We start from the raw sequence: 23248 nt of genomic DNA on the forward strand, positions 1-23248 counted from the left end.
GTGCTGGGCAAAGGGGTATCTCAGCCGCCGGCAGTAATGGAGGAGAACAGTCAGAAACAGGTGACTCGTGATTCGATCCCTCACCAGAAGAGGTGAAGTCAGACCCCTCAACTGCAGATGGGTCCTGAGGACTGGCATGACCTGGCAACAGCTGATCTACATGTCGCCGCCAGGTAAGATTCTCTGCAGTCCGGACTGTGTAGGAAACAGGTCCTGTTTGAGTGATGACTGTGGCCGGAACCCATTTAGCTCTGGAAGTATAATTCCGAGCCAAAACTGGCTGTCCCGGGCTAAAGGTTCGGTCTTTTGCTCTGGGTGCCCGTCTGATGACTTGATATTGCTGCTGATGTTGCACAATTTGTCAGGGTTCAGAAGGTTTCAGCAGATCAAAGCAAGTGCGCAGCTGTCGTCCCATCATTAGAAAGGCCGGAGATGCGTGGGTCGTAGCATGAGGTGTGTTTCTGTAGGAAAGTAAAAAGGTATCCAGACGCTTTTGAATGGAGTGTTGTCCCCTTGCTGATTTCAAAGCGTTTTTCATTGTCTGCACAAATCTTTCAGCTAATCCGTTGGTGGACGGATGATATGGTGCTGACGTGATGTGGTGTATCCCATTTGCTTTCATAAAATTTTGAAACTCCTGAGAAATGAACTGCGGTCCGTTGTCGCTCACAAGTTGTTCTGGCAGACCAAAACGACTAAAGAGTCCTCGTAGTTTTTGGATAGTACTCTCTGCAGAAGTGGACTGCATTATAGAGACTTCTGGCCATTTAGAATGGGCATCTATTGCCACCAAGAACATGCTTCCTTCAAGGGGGCCAGCAAAGTCAACGTGAATACGTTGCCACGGGTTTTCAGGCCAGTCCCATGGGTGTAGGGGTGCCCACTGGGGTGCATTCCTCACACCCTGACATGACATACAAGCTTTTGCCTTCTCTTCAATAGCGCTGTCCAGTCCAGGCCACCAAAAATAGCTTCGTGCAATTTCCTTCATGCGCACTATTCCACAGTGACCGGAATGTAGCTGTTCTAACATCTGTGATCTCAGTGGTGGTGGAATAATGACACGTCTCCCCCACAACAAACAACCAGATTGGACCGATAACTCCGTCCACTTGGACATGTAGGGAACAAGGTCGGATGAGACCGGAGAGGTTTGTCGAGATGTTCCATGCATCACCAGGTCCATAACGTGGAACAATACTGGGTCAACGCGAGTTGCCTTCTTTATCTGAGTAGCAGTGATGGGTGTATTCTCTACCTGTTCAAAGTAGAAGATTTCCTTGTGGGCACTATCTTGGTGTTTGACCGGCAAAGGCAACCTTGAGAGGCCATCTGCATTGCCGTGTAGAGTGGATTTCCGATATTTGATTTCATATGTGTGTGCTGAAAGTAACAATGCCCAACGTTGCATACGACTAGCAGCTAATGGGGGAATGCCTGTGTAAGGTCCAAAAATTGATGTCAGAGGTCGATGGTCTGTGAGAAGAGTAAATTTTCGCCCAAACAGGTACTGATGAAACTTCCGAATTCCAAAAACAATTCCTAATGCCTCACGTTCGATTTGGGCGTAGTTAGTTTCTGCTTTGCTTAGAGTGCGTGAAGCAAAAGCAATAGGTCTCTCTTCTCCTGAAGGCATAATATGTGACACGACTGCTCCCACTCCATAAGGGGAGGCATTGCAGGCCAATTGCAGTGGTAAGGATGGATCAAAGTGCGTTAGAACTTCAGAATTTAGCAATGCATCCTTAGCTTTGTTAAACGCAACATCACAGGCTTCAGTCCACTTCCAGGCCTTGTTCTGCCCAAGGAGCTCATGAAGTGGTTTTAGCAGCGTGGCTAACTGTGAAATGAACTTTCCATAATAGTTCAGGAGTCCTAGAAACGAGCGCAGCTGGCTTACATTTCGAGGTGGGGGAGCCTCCACAATAGCTTTAACTTTTGCAGGGGCCTTATGAAGACCTGCAGAATCAATGATGTGTCCCAAATATTCAACAGAGGGCTTGAAGAATTCACACTTGTCTTTGCGAACTCGTAGGCCATACTCTTCCAGTCTTTGTAGGGTAGCCTCTAAATTCTTTAAGTGATCCTCTTCATTTCTTCCAGTGACCAGGATATCATCCAGATAGCACTGAACTCCTGACAAGCCACACAAGATCTGGTCCATAGCCCTCTGGAACAGGGCGGGAGCAGATGTTATTCCGAAGGGTAGACGACAGTATCGATAAAGTCCCTTATGAGTCACAATAGTCAACAGCTCTTGGGACTTTTCATCGACGTGCATCTGTAAATATGCTTGACTCAGATCAATCTTACTGAACTTTTGTCCCCCAGCCAGGCCTGCGAAGAGGTCATCGATGCGGGGAAGCGGGTATTGCTCTGCACACAACACTGGGTTGACAGTGACTTTAAAATCACCGCAAATCCGGAGAGAGCCATCTTTCTTCACGATTGGAACGATAGGAGTGGCCCATGAGCTATGGGTAACTGGTATTAGGACTCCATTGGTGACCAGGCGCTCCAGGTCCGCTTCAACTTTTGGCCTGATGGCATATGGCACAGTTTGGGCTTTCAGATATTTTGGTGGACTGCCAGGTTTAATGTTCAATGTCACAGTGATTCCCTTCATACTTCCCAAATCATCTCCAAAAACAGTAGCATGTTTCCTTAGTATAGGGGTTAGACTGGTTTCTTCTTTAGTCATCCGGTGCACTTCTGCCCAGTTCAGTTGAATCTTCCCAAGCCAAGACCTACCCATTAAGGCTGGGTAGTTACCTCTCACCACAAACAGTGGCAATTTAGCCACCTGTCCATTGAGCTCCACCTTAACATCAATAGTGCCCAGCATAGGCACAGCTTCTCCCGTATACGTCTTCAGAACAGTTTTTGTTGCCTTAAGCGGAAGATGCTGTAGCTTTTCTTTATACACAGTCTCGGAGATCAGTGAGACGGCTGCACCGGTGTCCAGTTCCATGCGTATACATTTGCCATCCAATAACGGGGTTACCCAGTATTCATGTGAGCCCATTGCCAAAGACAAAACATGCAGTGGCACTTCCTCTTGCGATGAGGTGTCCCCTTGATCATCCTGGGTCTGCTCTAGGGTATGCAGGGTTCCTCTTTTTGTCGGCCAGACCACAGGCCTCTTTTTCTTTTGTTTACAGGCACACTCAATGTGTCCCTTTTTGCCACAGTGTCGACACACCAGGTCCTTACACCAGCATTCTGATGCCTGGTGACCCGGCTTACCACAGCGGTAACATTCTTGACTCTGCACAGTTTTGTGGGTCGGTTCTTGTGACACTTTTTGCACCCTAGGGGGTGCACCGATGTATTGTGCCTCCCTTGTAGCCAGTTCCATGGAGACAGCAATATCAACAGCCTTCTGTAAGGTAAGCTGAGCCTCTGTCAGTAGGCGCTTCCGTATAGCTTCACTGTACAGGCCACACACTAACCTGTCACGCAGGGCATCATGTAACATTTCTTTAAATTCACAGTGTTCTGCTAGCTTTTTTAAAATGGCTACAAATTGTACAACTGTTTCATCTTCCTTTTGGTCTCTTTTGTGGAACCTATATCTTTCAGCAATTACCAGTGGTTTTGGGGAGAAATGAGACCCCAGGATTTCCACAATGTCACTGTAAGATTTAGTCTCAGGCTTAACAGGGTGTAGTAAGCTGCGTAGCAGAGAGTAGGTTTTAGCCCCTACAACAGTTAAGAATATTGGCACCTTCTTCGCTTCTGTAATGTCATTTGCAATACCAAAAAGCTCAAAACGCTCAGTATACACATGCCACTGCTCTGTATTCTCATCAAAAGGCTCCAGGGGCCTGGTCAGAGTAGCCATGATTTTGCAGAGTAGCTGCAAAACGTCTGTTAGTCTATAAGGTGCCACAGGATTCTTTGCTGCTTCTACAGAACCAGACTAACACAGCTACCCCTCTGATACATGATTTTTAGTTTCACTTTCACAGTCAGTGCAACAAGCAGCTTTTTTGTTTGTTTGTTCTTTACCTTAACTTCTACTTCCTTCTGTTACTGGAGCAGCACCGGAGTCTCACCCTCGTCGCCAGTGTTATATCCTTGGGGCAGCCGGTGTAGGAAGCAATCACTTGAGGCCAGAGAGCAGGCAGCTAACCAAAACCTCCATTTTATTTACATATATACAGAGAGCTCCTCAGCCGGTTGAAACCGGTTGAGCTAACCCATAATAATCTAACTCAGTTGCCATAGCAACAAAACCATGACAACCAAATACACAACAGTCACATCCCACTTTGGGGTCCTGACTCTCAGTTTGAGAACCACTGCTCTATGCTGAGGGGAGAGAGTTTTCCTGTGGGTGCAGTTAATCCACTTCCCAAGAGGTGGCAGCTATGTCACTGGGAGAAGCTATATCGGTGGGTGTGCAAGCTGTGGTGTTTGCCACATTTAAGAAGTTTAATCAAACCCCATTTTTAAAACCACCTGTGGTCTGGGAATGGCAAAGGAGCTCGATGAATCTGGGTTTGTCCTTCAAAGTCCTGGACATCACGATTCCACACTCCTAGTGTCATGGGGATATTGCTCAGTGGTAGAGTGCTTAACTGCAGTTCAAATAGTCCTCAGTTCAAACCCCAGTGTTCTCTTATAACCCTCTTTCTTTTTTTTAAAAAAAGGAAAACATTTTCATTTCCATTCTCCATTATGTTCAGGGGCTCCTCTATACAGGAGTGCTTGATATCAATGTAAACACTCAACATTTCACTGTCCAAATGCATAAAAACCTAGCAAAGCTGTCCATCAGCTGAAATCAGTTCCAATCCTCTAAGTGTCTAGTTTATGTTTTCATCAGTTAAACAAAGGTATCATACGAATGTACATTTGCAGATCCCTCTTCTCCAGGAGCTGTGTTGTGCAGAAGAACAAGAGCCACATCCAGCTGCAGTTCAGGAGTCTGATGACCAAAGAGCCACTAAGTGTTCTGAGGGCTGGAGAAAAATGCCTTCTAGTGAGCTATTGAACGAGCTCAACCTGTTTAGCTTATCAAAAGAAGATTGAAAGGTGACTTCATGGAAGTGTTGAAGGGCCTTAATGGAGACAAAAGATTGGGTATTAAAGGGCTTTTTAATCGAGGAGAGAAAGGCATAACAAGACCCAGTGGCTGGAAGGTGAAAAGAGACAAATTCATATTAGAAATAAGACACAAATATTCAACAGCGAGGATGATTCACCACAGGAACAAGCTACCAAGGAAAGTGGTGGATTCTCCATCTCCTGATGTCATTTAATGAAGACTAGATGCCTTTCTGGAATGTGTTTGCCCCAAAAGTAGCTCTGGTGTCATACAGGAGGCCTGTGATATGCAGGGGGTCAGATTAGATGCTCCAATGGTCTCTTCTGGCCATAAACTTGACTAATTTCTGAAAAACTGAGTGTAGCATTGGGAACTGTGTCCGATGTTTTCCTGTCTAGCCGGCTTGCTTCCTAGAACGAACACTCCTTGAGTGGGGTGATCCACAGGAAGTAGCTCAAAACTCCAAAGTGCATGTGCAGGGGCAGGACATTAGCACAGCAAGGGAGGGGTGTGGCAGTAGATCACAAAGGCTTTTGCAGGACCTCAGACTATTGGTCAAAGGTGGTGGGGAGGTGGTGACCTCACAGAGAGATGCTGACATCAGCCAGGCAAGACAGGGGTGAGGGGCTAGGGAAACCTCAGAGACCCCTGTGGCTTTGCTTCAGCAAGTCTCCTTCTCCAGGTCTCTCTTTGAGGACTGAGAGAGTATTCGGGTTCACAGACGTGAGCGCCAGGAGGAGCCTCTTTTGAGTTTTCTCCTTCCCTTTTCCTGATTTTACTAGAAAACAACTGTCCCTGTTTAGAAGGTAAGAGCCTCCTCGAGGTTTGAAACCTGTTCAGTCTGATCCATCTGGTGACAGTTGAATTCTAGGCATGGAAAACACGAGCTTAAGGAGGCAGAATTTTATTGCGCACCTGGGATTTTGTCCCTTAGAACCACTGGGATCATTAGGGTTTGTCCTTTTGGTTTCACCTTTTCCTCCATCCGTCCCTCCCTCCTTTCTCTTTGTCTCTTGCTTCTTTTGTCCTTTCACCTGTTCCCCTCCCAACACCAGGAGGGGTGTGCGTATGTGTCTCAGGGGAATGCTCTGCAGCTCCCACTGTGGGAGGTCCACCCGAAAATGTGGGGCTGAAATAGTGCTCGGGCAGTGATCCCCACCGGTGACCTGGGCCATCCTTTGGGCTCTCTGGTGAGAACCCTCAGCCTCCCGTCCTCAGTCTCTAACCTGATTGGCTGAGCAGGGGGTTATTGACAGGGAGGAGACTCAGGTCCTTGTTGTTCTCTTTTAAGCCCAAGGAAATAAGTCAGAACCAGTCATATGTTTGATGAATTTTGCTGCTCCTCTGCATTAATTGTCTCTGAGCAGTTCATGATTCTCTCTAACATTGCAGTTCTCCTCAAATACTTGCTGAATATTTATTGTGCACTGTTGTTGGTCTGGAGCTCATCTGAGAGCACTTTATTCAGGTCATTCAATGTGTGAAATTCAAGATCCGATGGTTAGTTTGAAAATCAGGGCTCTTGGGTCCTATTCCCAACTCTGCCACTGACTGGCTGTGTGACCTAAGACAAGTCAATTCTCCTTTGTCAGCCTTAGCTTCTTCCTCTTTCAAGTAGGGATAATAATGATCCGCTCCTACCTACCTCACAGTGGGTGGAGGATGGGGATCCATTGGAGAGTGTCACTAGGAGTAGTGCATAATATGCGGTGTCCGATCACATTTTCTCAGAGCAGATTATGACATAATAGAATAGCTGAAATAGTCTATTTGATTTGTATTTTTTTATTTTGAAATTGTTAAGAGCAGCAATTACTTAGCTCAGACTGAAGCATCTTATCTAATGTTTGAGATCTAAGTGTCTCCTCTTTGTGTGCGACGAGACAATTTAACACACTGTGACAAACAGGAGATGCTTTTGTTTTGCAACAAAATATTTTTGCAAAGAACTTTCATCTCACTTGTTTTGATTTCGAGAAACAAACTGGTTTAGTCTGAAGGGGATTTTCTGACAGAAATGGTTTCAATGAAATTTCCCCACCATCTCGATTCCTGGGCTCTATCCCTTTCTCTGTTGTTTTTTTTTTGTCCATTAGAACAGGAGTCAGGACTGTTGGCTTCTCTTTCTGGCTCTGCCACCAGCTTGCTGTGTAGGCCCTTGGGAAGGTCACTTCCCTTCTTTGTACTTCAGGCTTCTCCCCATCTGTCCAATGAGAACAAGGACAGTTCTCGAACTCTGGGCAGTCATTTTCAGCCGGGCCCCGGCAGGGATAACTAAAAATTTATATATATATATATATGTATATATAAAAAATACTTTCATTCCTTAGGAACCGGTTCCCTATAAAAAGTTCTGATTTAAGGGATGTGCCACAGTATGTATTTTTTGTACCAATAGCGTTACCATGCGTCCGTATTTTCCCAGGAGGAATTTTTAAATTTTTAAATTTTAAAAAATCCTCCCAGACAGTGATTTAAGAACCAAAAAGCCTGACATGTCCAGGAAAATACGGGTGTCTGTTAACCCTACCTAAAGTTCTTTTTTTAAAAGATTGGCCTGAACTAGAAACAAATTCAGTTTTACATGTGTGGGTCCCTGCCACTCCCTGGGGGTGTGCTAGGGTAACCAGATGTCCTGATTTTATAGGGACAGTCCCAATTTTTGGGACTTTTTCTTATATAGGATCCTAATAACCCCCACCCCCATCCCGATTTTTCACACTTGCTGTCTGGTCACCCTACGGTGTGCACATGTGTGGGTTCCAGCTGCTCCCTGCCCCCCTCATTGAAGCAGGTGTGCAGGGTTACTGCCCTGGGAACTGCAGGGCACCAGTGGACATGGGGCTGGCTGGAGGCAGGGCAGGGGCTGACAGGAGGTAGGGTCTGGCTGCAGGCAGGGCAAGGAGTGCGGGGCCGGCTGGAGATGGGGTGTGCGGGACTGGCTGGCTTCAGGCAGGGGGGTGCATCAGGGGTTGGCTGGAGACAGGGCAGGAGGTGCAGGGCCGGTGGTGTAGGGCTGGTGCGGGCAGGGGGGTGTGGGGAGCTGGCTGGCTTCAGGCAGAGCCGCAGGGGGTACGACAGGGGTTGGCTGGAGACAGGGCACGGGGTGCAGGGCTGTCTGCAGGGGGTGCGGGGCTGGTGCAGGCAGGGTGTGCAGCAGGGGCTGGCTGTGAGCAGGAGGTGCAGGGCTGGCTGGAGACAGGGGCTGGCTGCGGGCAGGGCAGGGGGTGCAGGGCTGGCTGGAGACGGGCTGGCTGTGGGCAGGAGATGTGGGGCTGGCTGGAGATGGGCTGGTGCAGGCAGGGCAGGGGGTGCAGGGCTGGCTGGAGATGGGCTGGCTGCAGGCAGGGGGTGTGGGGCTGGCTGGAGGCAGGGGCTGGTGCAGGCAGGGCAGGGGGTGAGGGGCTGGCTGGAGACGGGCTGGCTGTGGGCAGGAGATGTGGGGCTGGCTGGAGATGGGCTGGTGCAGGCAGGGCAGGGGGTGCAGGGCTGGCTGGAGATGGGCTGGCTGCAGGCAGGGGGTGTGGGGCTGGCTGGAGGCAGGGGCTGGTGCAGTCAGGGCAGGGGGTGAGGGGCTGGAGGCAGGGCAGGGGGTGCAGCAGGGGCTGGCTGCAGGCAGGGGGTGCAGGTACAGAGGGTACAGCCCACCCTGTACGGTAAGTGCCCCCTCTTCCCTCCCTCAGCACCGGGGTAGCAGCAGCAGCCCGGGGCTTGGGGGCTATTTAAATGGCCCAGGGATCCCCTGTTTGCACTGCCCCGGCCCTTTAAATAGCTGTGGGAGCCCTGGGGAAGCGGAGGGGCTCTGGGGGCTATTTAAAGGGCTGGGGCGGTAGAAGCAATGGGAACCCTGGACTTTTTAAATAGCCCCCAGCCCCCCACAGCCCTACCCCAGCCCCTGCTGGGAGCCCCAGGCCCTTTAAATTGCCCCCTGGGGAAGCCGGGCCACCCTGGTACAGCGCACCAGCTCCTGCCAGTACGCAGTACCAGGGCTTGGGCACGGGGCCCTCTTAGGGTTGGGGCCCAATTCAGGGGAATCGGGAGAATCGGCGTAAAGCTGGCCCTGTGTGGAGGTGGGGTGGGGTGGGGCAGGACTTGGTCCCATTCTGGGCACCACCAAACATTATACAAACCTGCCTCCCCTGTCCAGCCCAACCTTCTGCTGATGCACCTCAGCCCACACCCCTGCAGGGTTTGAAGCTTCCGTTGCTTAAATTCCAGGACACTGAGGGATTTCAGCTCCCCTTTGCCCACAGGGAGCTTTCACCCCACTCCCAGCCAGGTTCTTCTCCATGGGATCACTGTAGGGGGGCTGGGTCCCTCCGTGTCTTTTCTCTCTCTGTGACAGGCCAGGGTGCAATAACTGGGGCATCTGAGCACCCAGGACCTTCTGTGGGGCTGCCATTCCCCTTCCCCTTCTGTGGTCTCGTCTGTCATTGACTCCAGTCTTTTTTCTATCCATCGTCAGCACCATCCAAAGCAAACTGCACTCGCCTCAGAAAGACAGTGTCCCCTGGTGGGTGTAAATCACTGACCACTCTCCTCTCTGAGCACTGACTGCCCCTCTGTTTCCTTGCCTCTCAGTCTGTGCAGATGGGACCTTTCCCTCCAGGGCTGGAGGATTCGCCCTTCTCATCTACCCTTGTCCCAAGCAGCACAGAGGGTGGGAATCTTACATGTACAGAGGAGACTTAGGAGCAGAAACCACCCCAGACCTTCCATGCAATTGTCACTTGCCCCTCACTCCGCAGGATTAAAACTCCTGCAGGGAGATTGCTGGGCCACATCCCAGCTGGACATGAGCAAAGCAGCAGGGTGAAAAAAAGAGCTTGGAGATGCTGGGGATTGAACCCAGGGCTTCATACATGCAAAGCATGTGCTCTACCACTGAGCTACATCCCCAGATGGGCTGGGGTTTACACTCAGAGCTGTCCTATTTCCAGAGCATCCAGTGGCCTAACAGCAACATGGGGGACACATTCCCTGCTCTGAGGGCCAAACCTGCTGTCCTTGACGCTGCTGGTTCTTAGGGGTCGCTTTGCAGCAGGGCCAGATTCGATGTGTGGGGCAGAGAGAGTGGGTGCCCTGGGCTCAGGGTGCAGAGATACATTCAGCCCTCTCCCCTGCATTGGGTGGGGGGTGCTGCCACCTCCTGCTGGAAGGTAATGGGAGGGGAGGGGCTGCTGGTGGCAGCAGTGCTGTGGGAAGCTCCAGGTGTTTCTAGGATCTGCTCTTTCCACCTGCCTGTGAAGTCCAGCTTTCCCCAGCACATTCACTGCGCTGCAATTGGGTCACTGTTTCCATGGCTAAGCAGCAAAGAATCGCTCCCAGTTTCCCTTCTATCGGCAGCAGGATTAGCCTGTGTTGGTGGTTAATGAGGTGGATCTAGTTGTAGATTGTTATTCATTCCCCACCTTGACAATTCACACAGTCCCTTTCCTACTCAAATCCCCAGCACCTCGGTGATCCTGGTAGCAGGGGTTGGGGCCTGAGACTTTCACGGTTCTTTCCCCCTCCACCTGGAGTGAACTCAGCTTTTCCCCCATCCCAGACAATCCATGAAATAACAACAGGGGCATAAAGAAAGAGGGGAGGGAACATCTCACAGCCAGGGCTGGATGTGCCCAGGGCCCCCTGCTTGTCCATTGTTTCCATGGAATTTGGCCCCCTGCTTTGCACAAGGGACAGAGAAAGATCTTGCTGTTCCTGTGTCTGTGCAAAGAAAATTGTGCTTCTGTATGAAAGAGAGGAGGGAAATGGCCCCATGGTGGGACAATATCCTCAGGATTAAGACCTAAGAACTCAGCCTGAGAACTAATTTAACTCCACTCATCTGGGATTTAACAAATTGTCTTCCATGGAGCAGGGCCAGTTCCAGTGTTTTTGCCACCCCAAGTGGAAAACAAAATAAAAAAGCTGCAATCAATGGCAGCTCTACCTCTGCTGCTGTTGGCCTCAAGTCCTTCCCTCTGAGAGGGATGAATTGCTGCTGAAGCCTCCCCTTTCCATTGACCACCCCAGGGACCTGCTTGCTGTGCTGGTGCCTGGAGCCAGCCCTGCCATGGAGACACTGGGAAGATGGGGGAATTAGGAAAATACAACGGATTTGTTTATGTTGTAAGTGAAGAAAAACTAAAGCAGTTTTGGTTTAAAGTCATTTTTCCCTGACTGGGAATTGAACCCAGGCCGTGGCAGTAAAAGTGCCAAATCCTAACCACTAGACCACTAGGGAAATGATGCTGTTTTTTTTCCTCTCACTTATGCTACACTTTCTTAGGCTATTTTCCATCCAATTTCTGAAGCTGCTCCATTGTCCATTCCCTGAGGGGCTAAGAGCAGAAAGTGCAGGAATCCCTGTTCTCAGGGTCACAACCTCAGCCCAACCCAAGCCACTGAAACAAACTCAAATCATGCTTCCTCCAGCAGGATCACAGAGCAACACAATGGAAAACCCATCAGGAACAATCCTCCTCTGCCTTCATTTACCCCATTGCAACCCTCTCAGCAGCCGACTCTTGTGGGAAGGACACTGAGCTGATAGCAGCTCTGGCATAGAGACCAAGGGAGGGGTGTTGCACCCCCTCAGTGGGAGCTGATCACATTCTGACTCTGGAGGAGGAGGGAAAGGCCATGGCCACATGGTGGGGCCACTATGTACCACAACATGGTTCCTTTATGTGGGATGACTCTGAACACTGACTGAACTCCACTCCCTTGTGTTTGAAGAGATGTTTAGTTTTGCACTTGGGAACCTATAAGGCTGAAGCAATGTTATGGATGGTGACACTACAATTGAAGGGTTATTTAATGTTGTAGAAATTGTTAAAAACACTGAGCTTAAACTGGAACTGCCTGTTATTAAAGGCTGGTTTCCCCACCTCAGTTCCATAGGCTCTGCTAGAAACACCCTGGGTTCTCTCCTGCCTCGGTGGGAACTGGAGGGAATCGTCCCCTGCTGCCCTTGGCTCCAGGCTGGTTTTTCTGGGGAGGGGACGTGGAATTGATTTGTTTGCTGTTGAGAAGGGAGCCAGGCCAGTTCTCAGGGAACGAGAACTCCCAGCATCTTCCCAGCCCAACCCAGGCTGCTGCCCGGTCCCAGCCTCTGTTCCCCTGGGGGCCCTGCGTGTTTGACTCTAGAGCAGGCCGGGAGCAGCAGCTGAGGCAGAGGACAGCCTGGGCCGGGCAGATAAGAAGGAGTTTAGCCAGCAAAAAAGGTAAAATGGCAGGGGAGTATCACCTTGGACTCGACGGCATTTCTCCATTGGTCTGTCTGCTTTGTGGCAGGGACAATAACACGTCCTGCTGCATTCGTTATTTCAAAGGGTGGTTTAGGATTTTCATTCTCACACACGGTGCACAAAGCAGGACTCAACCTTTGCTGTAAACTAAACGAGCTGCCCACAGATTCTGGCAGCCACAATGACCATTAGGGTGAGAGCTCAGACCTGCCCCTGTCCCAGAGGGAGGGGGTCATCTGTGTGGGGACTGGACCACTGACCTACCTGCTCCTAACTCCCAAACTTTCAGTAACTCTATTATCAGTGCCTGTAAGTGTAATTTAAACCATAAGAAAAGCCACACTGGGCCAGACCAATAGTCCATGTAGCTCTGAATCTTGTTTTCTGACAGTAGCCAATGCCAGGTGCCCCAAAAGCCACTCCCCAAGGTACCAGTTGGAGTTGAACCCAGGATCTCCTGTTTACAAAACAGGGGTTTTAACCAGCTAAGCCATAATGCCTGTAGGTAGCGGTAGCACAGTGTCTGCTCACACCTGACTTCCTGCCATCGGGGCCTGACAAGCTTTGCTTGTCTTTGCATTCTGCAAATCAGAGGAGCAGGTGAGGTTTTCCTTACAAGTTGTGTGTGAGTGAATCTTTGGCCAGGTCTGCACTACAAAGTTGTTTCAACAGAATTATATTGCTCAGGTGTGTGAAAAACACAAAACGCTCCCTCGGTCGGCAGCTTGTGGCTGGTGCACACACTGCAATTCCACATCTGGCGACAAAACTGCCCTGTTTTGCTGACAAAATAAAACGACTTCGATGAGAGGGCTAGAGCTTTTTGCAGCAAAGTTAAAGTAAGAGTAAACGCTGTTGTTCATTATATCACCATAACTGGCCTCCTCCAGTATCCCACAATGCCTGCCGTGAACTCGCCTGCCCTGCATTCCTGCTACAGAGCCATGGGCCCCTCCCCTTTCATCGCTCTGGGAAGTTCTGACAGCTGAGCCTGCTGCTCTGCTGCGGCAGCCAGGAGCAAATCACTGCCATGGATGCTGCTCTCTCCCGCCCTGCGAACACAGAGCAGGGTGGCGGGAACTTCCTTACATTGGGGGAGGCACCGGCATCCGAACTGTGATGCCCCCATGACACCCCTTCCCTCGAGGAGGCTCTTACCTTCTAAACAGGGACTTCTGTTTTCTAGTAAAATCACAAAAGGGAAGGAGAAAACTCGAAAGAGGTTCCTCCTGGTGCTCACGTACGTGAACCCGAATACTCTCTCAGTCCTCACAGAGAGACCTGGAGAAGGAGACTTGTTGAAGCAAAGCCACAGGGGTCTCTGAGGTTTCCCTGGCCCCTTGCCCCTCTCCTGCCTGGCTGATGTCAGCATCTCTCTGTGAGGTCACCACCTCCCCACCACCTTTGACCAATAGTCTGAGGTCCTGCAAAAGGCCTTTGTGATGTCACTGCCACACCCCTCCCTTGCTGGGCTAATGTCCTGCCCCTGGCCAGGCACTTTGGAGGTTTGAGCTACTCCCTGTGGATCACCCCACACAAGGAGCGTTCGTTCTAGGCAGCAAGCCTGCTAGACAGGAAAACATCAGACGCTGCTCCCAATGCTACACTCAGTTTTTCAGAAATTAGTCGACTTTATGGCCAGAAGAGACCATTAGAGCATCTAATCTGACCCCCTGTATATCACAGGCCTCCTGTATGACACAAGAGCTACTTTTGGGGCAAACACATTCCAGAAAGGCATCTAGTCTCCATTAAATTACATCAGGAGATGGCGAATCCACCACTTTCCTTGGTAGCTTGTTCCTGTGGTGAATCATCCTCGCTCTTAAATATTTATGTCTTATTTCTAATATGAATTTGTCTCTTTTCACCTTCCAGCCATTGGGTCTTGTTATGCCTTTCTCTCCTCGATTAAAAAGCCCTTTAATACCCAATCTTTTGTCTCCATTAAGGCCCTTCAACACTTCAATGAAGTCACCTTTCAATCTTCTTTTGATAAGCTAAACAGGTTGAGCTCGTTCAATAGCTCACTAAAAAGCATTTTTCTCCAGCCCTCAGAACACTTTGTGGCTCTTTGGTCATCAGATTCCTGAACTGCAGCTGGATGTGGTTCTTGTTCTTCTGCACAGCATAGCTCCTGGAGAAGAGGGATCTGCAAATGTACATTCGTATGATACCTTTGTTTAACTGATGAAAACATAAACTGGACACTTTGAGCTTTGGAACTGATTTCAGCTGATGGACAGCTTTGCTAGGTTTTTATGCATTTGGACAGTGAAATGTTGAGTGTTTACATTGATATCAAGCACTCCTGTATAGAGGAGCCCCTGAACATAATGGAGAATGGAAATGAAAATGTTTTCCTTTTTTTAAAAAAAAGAGGGTTATAAGAGAACATGGGGGTTTGAACTGAGGACTACTTGAGATGCAATCAAGCACTTTAACACTGAGCTATACCCCCATGACAACACGAGTATGGAATTGTGATTTACAGGACTTTGAAGGACAGACCCTGCTTCATCGAGGTCCTTTGCCATTCCCAGACCACAGGTGGTTTTAAAAATGGGGTTTGATTAAACTTCTTAAATGTGACAAACACCACAGCTTGCACACGTACCTATATAGCTTCTCCCACTGACATAGCTGCCACCTCTTGGGGAAGTGGATTAACTGCACCCACAGGAAAACTCTCTCCCATCACCACAGAGCAGTGGTTCTCAAACTGTGTCAGGACTCCAAAGTGGGTCATAACCCTGTTTTAATGGGGTCGCCAGGGCTGCCATTAGACTTGTTGGGGCCTGGGGCTGAAGCCAAACGTCTGAGCCCCACCACCCAGGGCTGAATCCCTCAAGCTCTGGTTTTGCCTTCTCCTAACTGGGGCAGGGCTCAGGCTTTGTCTCCCCTGCCTCTGCGCAGTGTGGAGGGGCTTGGTCCCTCTTTCCAGGGCCATGTAGTAAGTTTTTTTTGGCAGAAGGGGGTTTGCAGTGAAAGGAAGTTTGAGAAACCCTGGCATAGAGCCTCCGAATATGTCTAGACTTGGCTCCCTGGGGCAGATCAGACACTGAAAGTGCAGCCATGGAGACACCACACACCAGCCTTGCCCAGCAGGCAAGAATCAAACCTCCACAGAAAGATGACCGTTGTTTTCTAACCCATCTCCCTAAGCTCTCAGCCACCACCACTTAACAAAGGGGCTTTTCTACGCTATGGTTCTGGTCTCACTGAAGGGTCATTTCCAATTGTTCGCTCAGACCAGCATTAGGGGAAATGGTGCCCTGGGCAAAGCTTGTACTTTGGCACTTCCCCATTGCCCCTGGACGATCTCCACTCCCCCTTTACCACCAGCTCCTGCACTCCCAACCCTTGCACCTCCTTCACCCCTAACTCCTGCCCCCTTTGCCCTTAACTCCCTGGGCCACCAGCCATTGCCCCTCTCCTGCAGCCCCTGCACATGGCTCCAGTGCTGGGGGCCCCGCACTTGTTCTCCCTTTCCCTGGGCTTTGGCATCACTAGCCCCTGCTTAGCGAGTAGGGTTCAGTGGTCCCCAAAATGTGGGGCATGACTCCTAGGGGGACACAGAGGAACATTCATGGAGTCAATGAAATCAATTGAGCTTCTTCAGTCTCTCCCTGCAGACATTTTCCTTGTTTTTAAAGGCAAAAATTCTGATCTTTCCAACGGGAGCTGCTGCTTCAATGTTCAGTTTGGGGAGGGATTTGGCTGCGCTCAGAGATCTGCCCGCGGGTTACAATCTGCGATCCGAAGGGCCAAACGCAAACAGCGTTTAGATGGGACCGTTAGTGCCGCCCCCATGTGGCCAAAGATTAGAACTGACCAGCAGAGTTTACAGCTGGAGCCTGGGACGCTCCTGAACAAACTGGGCACGAAGCCTCTCGCGCGGGACCCTCGCTGTGCAGCAGGAGGCGGACGGAAGCTGGTTGTCAGGGCTCAGGGCAGCTCCCTGCCATGCTGAGCCGGTGTCTGTGCTAAGCTCGGCATCAATCAGGTGATTCTGGGAAGTTCGGGGTCCCCCGGCTCCCACAGGAGGGTGAAGCAGGTCACCCCTGGAGCAGGTTAAAGCTGCAGGTTGACAGTGGGGTCGCTGCTCCTGTGAACAGCTGCTGTAGCACCGCCTGGGCAGGACAGGGAGAGCCAGTTATACCCTCCCCCGCAGCCTGTATCGGGGGATGGGAGCACTCACACCCTGGGGACCCACCCACCAGAGATCTACTGCGGGGGAGAGTGGCACCCACACACCGAGGATCATGTGCGGGGGGACAAGGGCATCCACACTCTGGGATCCTCTGCAGAGGGACGGACACCCACACATCCAGGATTCTGTATGGGGGGCAGAGGTTCCCGGACACCTGGGCGGGGAAAGGGGGCACCAAAACATCCAGGATCTTACTTGTGATGGCAGCGGCGCCTGCAGCTCGACATGAGATGGGGGCGGGGGGAGCAGGAGCATTTCCCAGTCCCAGGCTGTCCCCGTCTGGCCAAGGCACAGAGCTCACAAGCAGAGTTTAAAGCTCCAGCTGCCAGGCTGCAAAACAAGCCAGGCCCCGTGGCTGGTGCCTGTGATCCCAGCTCCTGGGGAGGCTGAGGCCGGCGGATCGCTTAAGCTCAGGAGCTCTGGGCTGCAGGGGGCTGTGTCGATCAGGTGTCCGCACTAAGTTTGGCATCAATATGGTGATGTTGGGGAAGCTTGGGGTCCCCAGGTTGCCTAAGGAGGGGTGAACTGGCCCAGGTCGGAAACGGAGCAGGTCAAAACTTCTGTGCTGATCAGTAGTGGGATCATGCCTGTGAATAGCCCCTGCAGCATAGCCTGGGTGAGACATGGTCTCTTTTTAGACACGCCCCCCCACAGAGCCTGGAGGGGGGATGGGAGCACCCACATGCTGGGGATTCTGACTTGGGGGGAGGGACGCACCCAAGCAACACGGATCTTGAAAAGGGGAACAGCGACACCCACAGAGCCTGGATGGGGGCAGGGGAACAACACACAGGAGCTAGTTCATGGGGTGGGGGACACCCCCATATGCTCCATTGCACCATTCTTAATGAGAAGAACGGGGGCATCCGCACAACACAGATCCTTCACGAGCTGGGGGACACCCACACACTCCACTATTAACCAGCAGGGACAGGGGCACCAGACACCACCAGTAGCGTGGAGAACCCCACATCCACCGGATCCCTCATGGGGGGTAAGACAGAGGGGATTGTAATGGGGCCCAGCGCACCCACGCACCAGGGATTGTTAAGGGTTGAAGGGACAGGGACACCCACAAACACTGAGATCACGTCCTTGGAGGAACGCAAACCCTCCACAGAAGGACCTGGTCTGTTCCATGATGGCAGCCCAGCCTGGGTGAGTCAGTCTCTTTTTATACAGGCACGTCCCAGAGATCCTGACTAGGGGGAGAGAGACACCCACCCACCCGAGATCCTTAATGGTCTAGGGTGCACCCACACACCAGGGATTCTTATGGGTGGGAGGAATGGAGACAGCCAGACACACTGAGATCACTTCCTCCCAGGAGCCTGGGCAAGACAGGCCCCCTTTACAGATCTGCCAGACAACCTTCCTCCCACTCCCTCCACACAATGTTCTTATCTGGAGGTGAAGCCAGGGAAACCACATGGAGGATTCTTACCTGGCGAACTGGGGGGACCCACTTACCACCAGAGATTCTTAAGGGCAGGAGGAACAGGGACTCCAACCTCTGCAGCATGGGGGTGGGTCGCCTGCTGGGATCATCAGGACAAGGGTTGTGCTCAAAGATCTGTGTGCCGTGTTTTAACCGCCGTGTGAAGCGCTACGGGCAGCAAGGCCAAAAGTCAGATGGCCGGCTCTCCCGTCCACCACGCTCATCAGGAGCCCTTAGTCGACAGGCTCGGAGAATGCGGGCAGCGTCCCCCACTACCTCTCGCATGCAAAGCGAGAGCTCTGCCGCTTGAGCTAATTCCCCGCAGCTGGCCTGACTCTCAGGCACCAGACAAAAAAGGGCAAGGGCTCTGTGGCCTTAAGCAGAACACAGCCTGAAATGGGGGGGAGGGGGGCGTGCTACCCAGAGCTGGGGAAGGGGGTCCGAGTCCCAGCCACGCTCCTTGGCACAAACACCAACGCTCCCTTCTTGGAGTGAGAGTTAGCCCCTGAAACAAGCACCAAGCTTCAGAAGACAACGCAGGGATAGATCACTTGACGATTGCCTACTCTGGCCATTGCCTCTGAAGCGCCTGGCATCGGTGACTGTCAGAAGACAGGATAGTGGCCTAGATGGACCATCGGTCTCACCCAGGAGGGCCATTCTTATCTTCACCACTTTCCTCTAACCCAAGCAAAGCCAGGAGAAGGTCCAGCTCAGCAACTCTAGCAGGCTCCCTGGCCCCTGGCCCAGCATACAGCAAAACGACCCTGCCTCCGCCAGGATAGACAGCCACCGACTCCCTCTTCCAGACCAACGCAGCCCTTCCCCGCTTTGGCTGTCTCCAAGCTGTCTGCGTGCTCTGCTCTGCTCCACGGCTGCCATGCTGCCTGAGATCAGGAGGCTGCGAGGTCTCACGGTCTCAGCTGAGCTGGTATCGCGTGCCACCCCGCCCATCTCCTCATTCCCTTCATGGACCCCTGGGATGTGAGTAATTCTGTATTTGAGTGGCTCTCCCTCCCGGCCAATGAGCTTGGCGTAGAGTAGCAGGGAGGGAGGAGGAAAGGGATTGTGCTCCAGTGAGAGCTCAGAAAGAAAGGTGCAGGTCCCCCACTAGAGCCCAGCCCAGCAGAGCAAAGCAGAGCAGAGCAGGCTGGAGAATGTGTGTATGGGTCTGAGTCTGACTAATTCTCCCCTGCTCTTCCATTTGAGCTAACTTCTCCCAGCTGTCTCCAGCCTCCCAGTCAGCGCAAGGGGGAGAAGGGCCGGGGAGGAAGAGCTTTGTGCTCCGCAAGGGCTGTCTTTTTGGGAGGCCAAGCGGGGAGAGGGATGGAGGCCACTGGAGGAGCTGAGCCGGCTGACTGTCCATGGCTTCTAAAAGAAGGGCAAGAGAAGGTCCCGCGCTCTACCACTTGAGCTAATTCCCCTACCCTGGTAGGTGGCGTCTCGATCCATCCATTCGATAACGGAGGCCACATCGTTCCCCACGCCAGCCAGTGACTCCTTCCAAAAGGGTCAGGCAAGGAAGACCTTGCTGTCGGCCGGCTAGCTCAGTTGGTTAGAGCATGGTGCTAATAATGCCAAGGTCATGGGTTCAAGCCCTATGCTGGCCACTCTGGGTGGGAGAGGGTGGCTTCTGCTCTTTTGGCTGACTGCTAGGGGTGGCAGAGGCCAAAACCAGGTGGGCTGGGAGCGGGCAAGAGCCCTGCTGGGCGCAGGCGCCGGGTAGGACCAAGCTCCTGACACCTCCTTGGGCTCCCCTCCCTGGGCTCCTCGCTCCACCTGCTGCCTGAAAGGAACTTGGGCCCGGGGAGGAGACGGGTGAGCCCGGCCGGCTGCCTTCCAGGCTCATAGGAGGCCAGGCTTGAGCTGCCCGCCCGCAAAGCCAAAATCGCAGGCCTGCCGGCTCGCCCCCATTGTCCACAGAGGGTTGACCTGATGGCCCGAATTCTTGCCGGCCGCCAGCTCCACCCAAATGGACCCGACGCCGGATCACGCTCCCCAGCCCAAGCCGCAGAGGAAGGCTTAATCCTCGGCACCCCAACCTAGGGGAGAGGCTTCACACTCCGCTGGCGCAGGGTGACCTTTGGGACTTCCCTGGACACCATCCTCCCACCGCCCACAGCCAGACCCCCCAAGCCCACCCCTCCGACAGGAAGGAGCAGGAGGACCACTCCGCCCAGGGGCACCACCACTCGAAGTCAGCTTCACTTGCTTCCTCTTCTACCCCTTTCCTCCCAAGTTATGCGCGCCTCACGGGAGCCGGCCCTGGGAAGACGCAGGCACGGCACTCTGACTGGCGCAAGCCAAACGCCCACACCGAGAGTTTAGCACGGGCTCTTGAGGCACTGGAGGAACCCCATGCAGACGCACTGACGGAGCTAAGCTTTACGGCCAAGGGCTCTACCTGTGCAGAAAGCCAACTTGCTTGTGAAAAAGACTCCTCTTTCGGCTCCCCTTCCAAACTTCCAAATGCCTCCAAATGGGAAAACACACACACTGAAACACCGAAACGGTCCTAACGCTGGGGCCAGGCGAAAAAGAAAAGCAAGGAAAAGATTTCTAAATGGCCACCCTGCCAGAGTCGTACAGCTCCGCAAGTGAAACCCATGGGAGGGATATTACACAGAAAAGGGGAATGGAAAGCTGCCCAAATTGAGATGCTGTGGAAAGCTACAGCCCCATCGCTACTCCTGCTCTGCACACTTCTTCCAACAGCTGATGAACGGCCAGGTGCTTTTCGCATCCAAGCCCACACCAGGGGAAGACCTTGAGAAGTTTCCCGTGGCTTGCCCGGTTCAGCTGGTCAGAGTGCAGCACTCGTGGAGGCAAGATGGTGCAGAGGAGCCCCTGGGTGGCTGTGGGGCTGGGGAGGATGGCTTTTGATTTTTCGGCCTGACCGCTATGGGCAGCAAGGCCAAAAGTCAGATGGCCGACTCTCCCGTCCACCACGCTCATCAGGAGCCCTTAGTCGACAGGCTCGGAGTATGCGGGCATCGCCCCGTCATAGCTTTATTCCCCACTTCGAACTTTAGCATCCACAAGATGGGGACCTGCATGGGCCCCTCTCAACTTAAATCCTAGTTTAGATCTGGTAAAGCTGCCACCCTCTAGAAGTTCCAGTGTCTAGCACACGCCCTGTTCCCCCAAACCTTCCCTGGGGAACACAGATCCAAACTCCTTGACTCTTAACCCTACGGGAAATAAACCATTCCCCCACCTTCTTCTCCCTCTCCTAGTTGTTGGGAAAGATACCTTGATTCAAACTCCTTGAATCAAACAAAGAGGGATTCACTTTTCGCCCCTCCACTTCCCCTGAAAATCCAAACAAGGGAAGAAATCAATCAGGTTCTAAAAAGAAAAGGATTTTATTAAAAGAAAGAAAGAAAGTTCACTATCTCTGTAACACCAGGATGGAAAAACCACAAGGTGTGCTGCAGGATAGCCCCTCCCCACCAAAAAGTAGTGCCGTGACACGGATTCGAACCGAGGTTGCTGCGGCCACGGCGCAGAGCACTAACCACTATACGATCACAGCCAGGTGCTGCGGGTGCAGGAAGCAGCCCAGCGGAAAATGCTCAGCTCTGCGCTCTCGGGGCGGCCACCTACCTCGCCAGCGGCCACAGGTCTTTCTCAAGTCTCCCCATTACAGTCACAGGTCAAATGCTGAGCAAAGGAAAAAAGACAGGAAGCCAATCCCATGCCTGTCCCTTTTTCTGTCTTCCTCCACCCCTGGACCAAGTCCCTCCCCGTTGGTCTGGGCCATTGTCCTCATGGCCCTGTCCAGCCTATTTCCCTTTGCCGCTCTGAAACGTGCCCCCACGTGCAGGCCCCAGGGGAGGCTTTGGCTAGGGCGAGCGTGTCCTTGCGAGGTAATTGTCTCTCTGGAGGTGAAAGTCATCATACTGAGTGTAGCATTGGGAGCAGCGTCTGATGTTTTACTGTCTAGCCGGCTTGCTGCCTAGTACGAACGCTCCTTGAGTGGGGTGATCCACAGGGAGTAGCTCAAACCCCCAAAGTGCCTGGCCAGGGGCAGGACATTAGCACAGCAAGGGAGGGGTGTGGCAGTGACATCACAAAGGCCTTTTGCAGGACCTCAGCCTGTTGGTCAAAGGTGGTGGGGAGGTGGTGACCTCACAGAGAGATGCTGACATCAGCCAGGCAGGACAGCCCTCCACCACCATGTGCACTGAGTAGGGACACAGTGAAGCACACACCACACTTGCTGGCTCAGCCTTGTGCATGGTGGGGTGGCCACCTCCCTGTTGATGACACCTGGCCCACCATCTCCGTGGAGCTCCAGGCTGCCCTGCTGCCATCCCTGTCTGTGTTGTCTTCTCTAGCAATTGACTGGAAGGTGAGCATTGGCCGCATGCCATGTAGCCGTGTTGTCTCCAAGGGCGAAAGCAGGAGGAATGGTGCCTTCATAGCCCACCCAATATTCCATAACATAGTTAAGGAAAATATTTCTCAATGAACTCTCAGTAAAACATCAGAAGCAGCCAGTGTCCGCATCAGTCTACGAGCACTGGTATTTTCTTGAAATTTGTCAGACCAACCTAACTAACACCTAACACCCATTTGAAGTTCTTCTTTTCACACTGTTGCTCATTCTCAGGTTCTGCTTTGTCTCCAGGCAGATCCATTCTCTTTCAGAACAGCCTTGCTCTTTCTGTCTGTTTCACTCACTGAGGTGTCGGAGTAAACACTCCCCTTCCTTCTATTCTTGACAAACACTAGTATTAAGTGTTTGCTACTGATGGGTCTAGAAAGCATTTGTCAAGTGGAAGATGCCATTTCTGGGGGATTGCTCCCAAGATCCAGTACTTTGGGTTCAAACGTCTCCCAGCTTCCTTGGTGAAAATAGCACCAAGGTTTCTTTGCAAGGTACAAGAAGAAAGGAGTTTTTTACCCCAGATGGGACTTGAACCCACAATCTCTGGCTTAGGAAGCCAATGCCTTATCCATTAGGCCACTGGGGCCCTGAAAGCCAATAGAAAGAGGGATGGAAATTCCCTCTCACGATTGCACATTCCTCACATTCATTCAGAAGCCAAATACCCCAATTAATCGCCTTACAGAAACGTCTGCATCCCCTGACAGCGAGGCAACTGGGCAGGTCGCTGACAGAGCTAAGCACCACCTTTCTGCCAGCCATCCTTAGAGAAGAACCCCACCCTAGAGTCACCCCTCCCTCCTTCAGCACCTCCACGGCTGTGGCTCTGAGCGGCAGTAGGATGATTGGGGGCAAATCCGGGGCTGGAAGGGGGGTAAGGTCGGCCTGTAAGGAGTAACCAGGTGGGGCAGACCCA

General features: G+C 52.1%; 3 non-coding genes across 3 annotated transcripts; 1 reads left to right on the top strand and 2 right to left on the bottom strand.

The window, feature by feature from the left end:
• Positions 1–9880: 9880 nt before the first annotated feature.
• On the bottom strand, positions 9881–9952 carry TRNAA-UGC. Its single transcript has one exon. It is a non-coding gene; the product is annotated as a tRNA-Ala (tRNA).
• A 9523-nt stretch (positions 9953–19475) lies between these two features.
• TRNAI-AAU lies at positions 19476–19549 on the top strand. Its single transcript has one exon. It is a non-coding gene; the product is annotated as a tRNA-Ile (tRNA).
• Positions 19550–22845: 3296 nt separating this feature from the next.
• TRNAR-CCU lies at positions 22846–22918 on the bottom strand. The gene has a single exon. It is a non-coding gene; the product is annotated as a tRNA-Arg (tRNA).
• Positions 22919–23248: the final 330 nt, after the last annotated feature.

The sequence above is a fragment of the Mauremys mutica genome, unplaced genomic scaffold (assembly GCF_020497125.1).
Source record: "Mauremys mutica isolate MM-2020 ecotype Southern unplaced genomic scaffold, ASM2049712v1 Super-Scaffold_100186, whole genome shotgun sequence".
Lineage (NCBI taxonomy): Eukaryota > Metazoa > Chordata > Testudines > Geoemydidae > Mauremys > Mauremys mutica.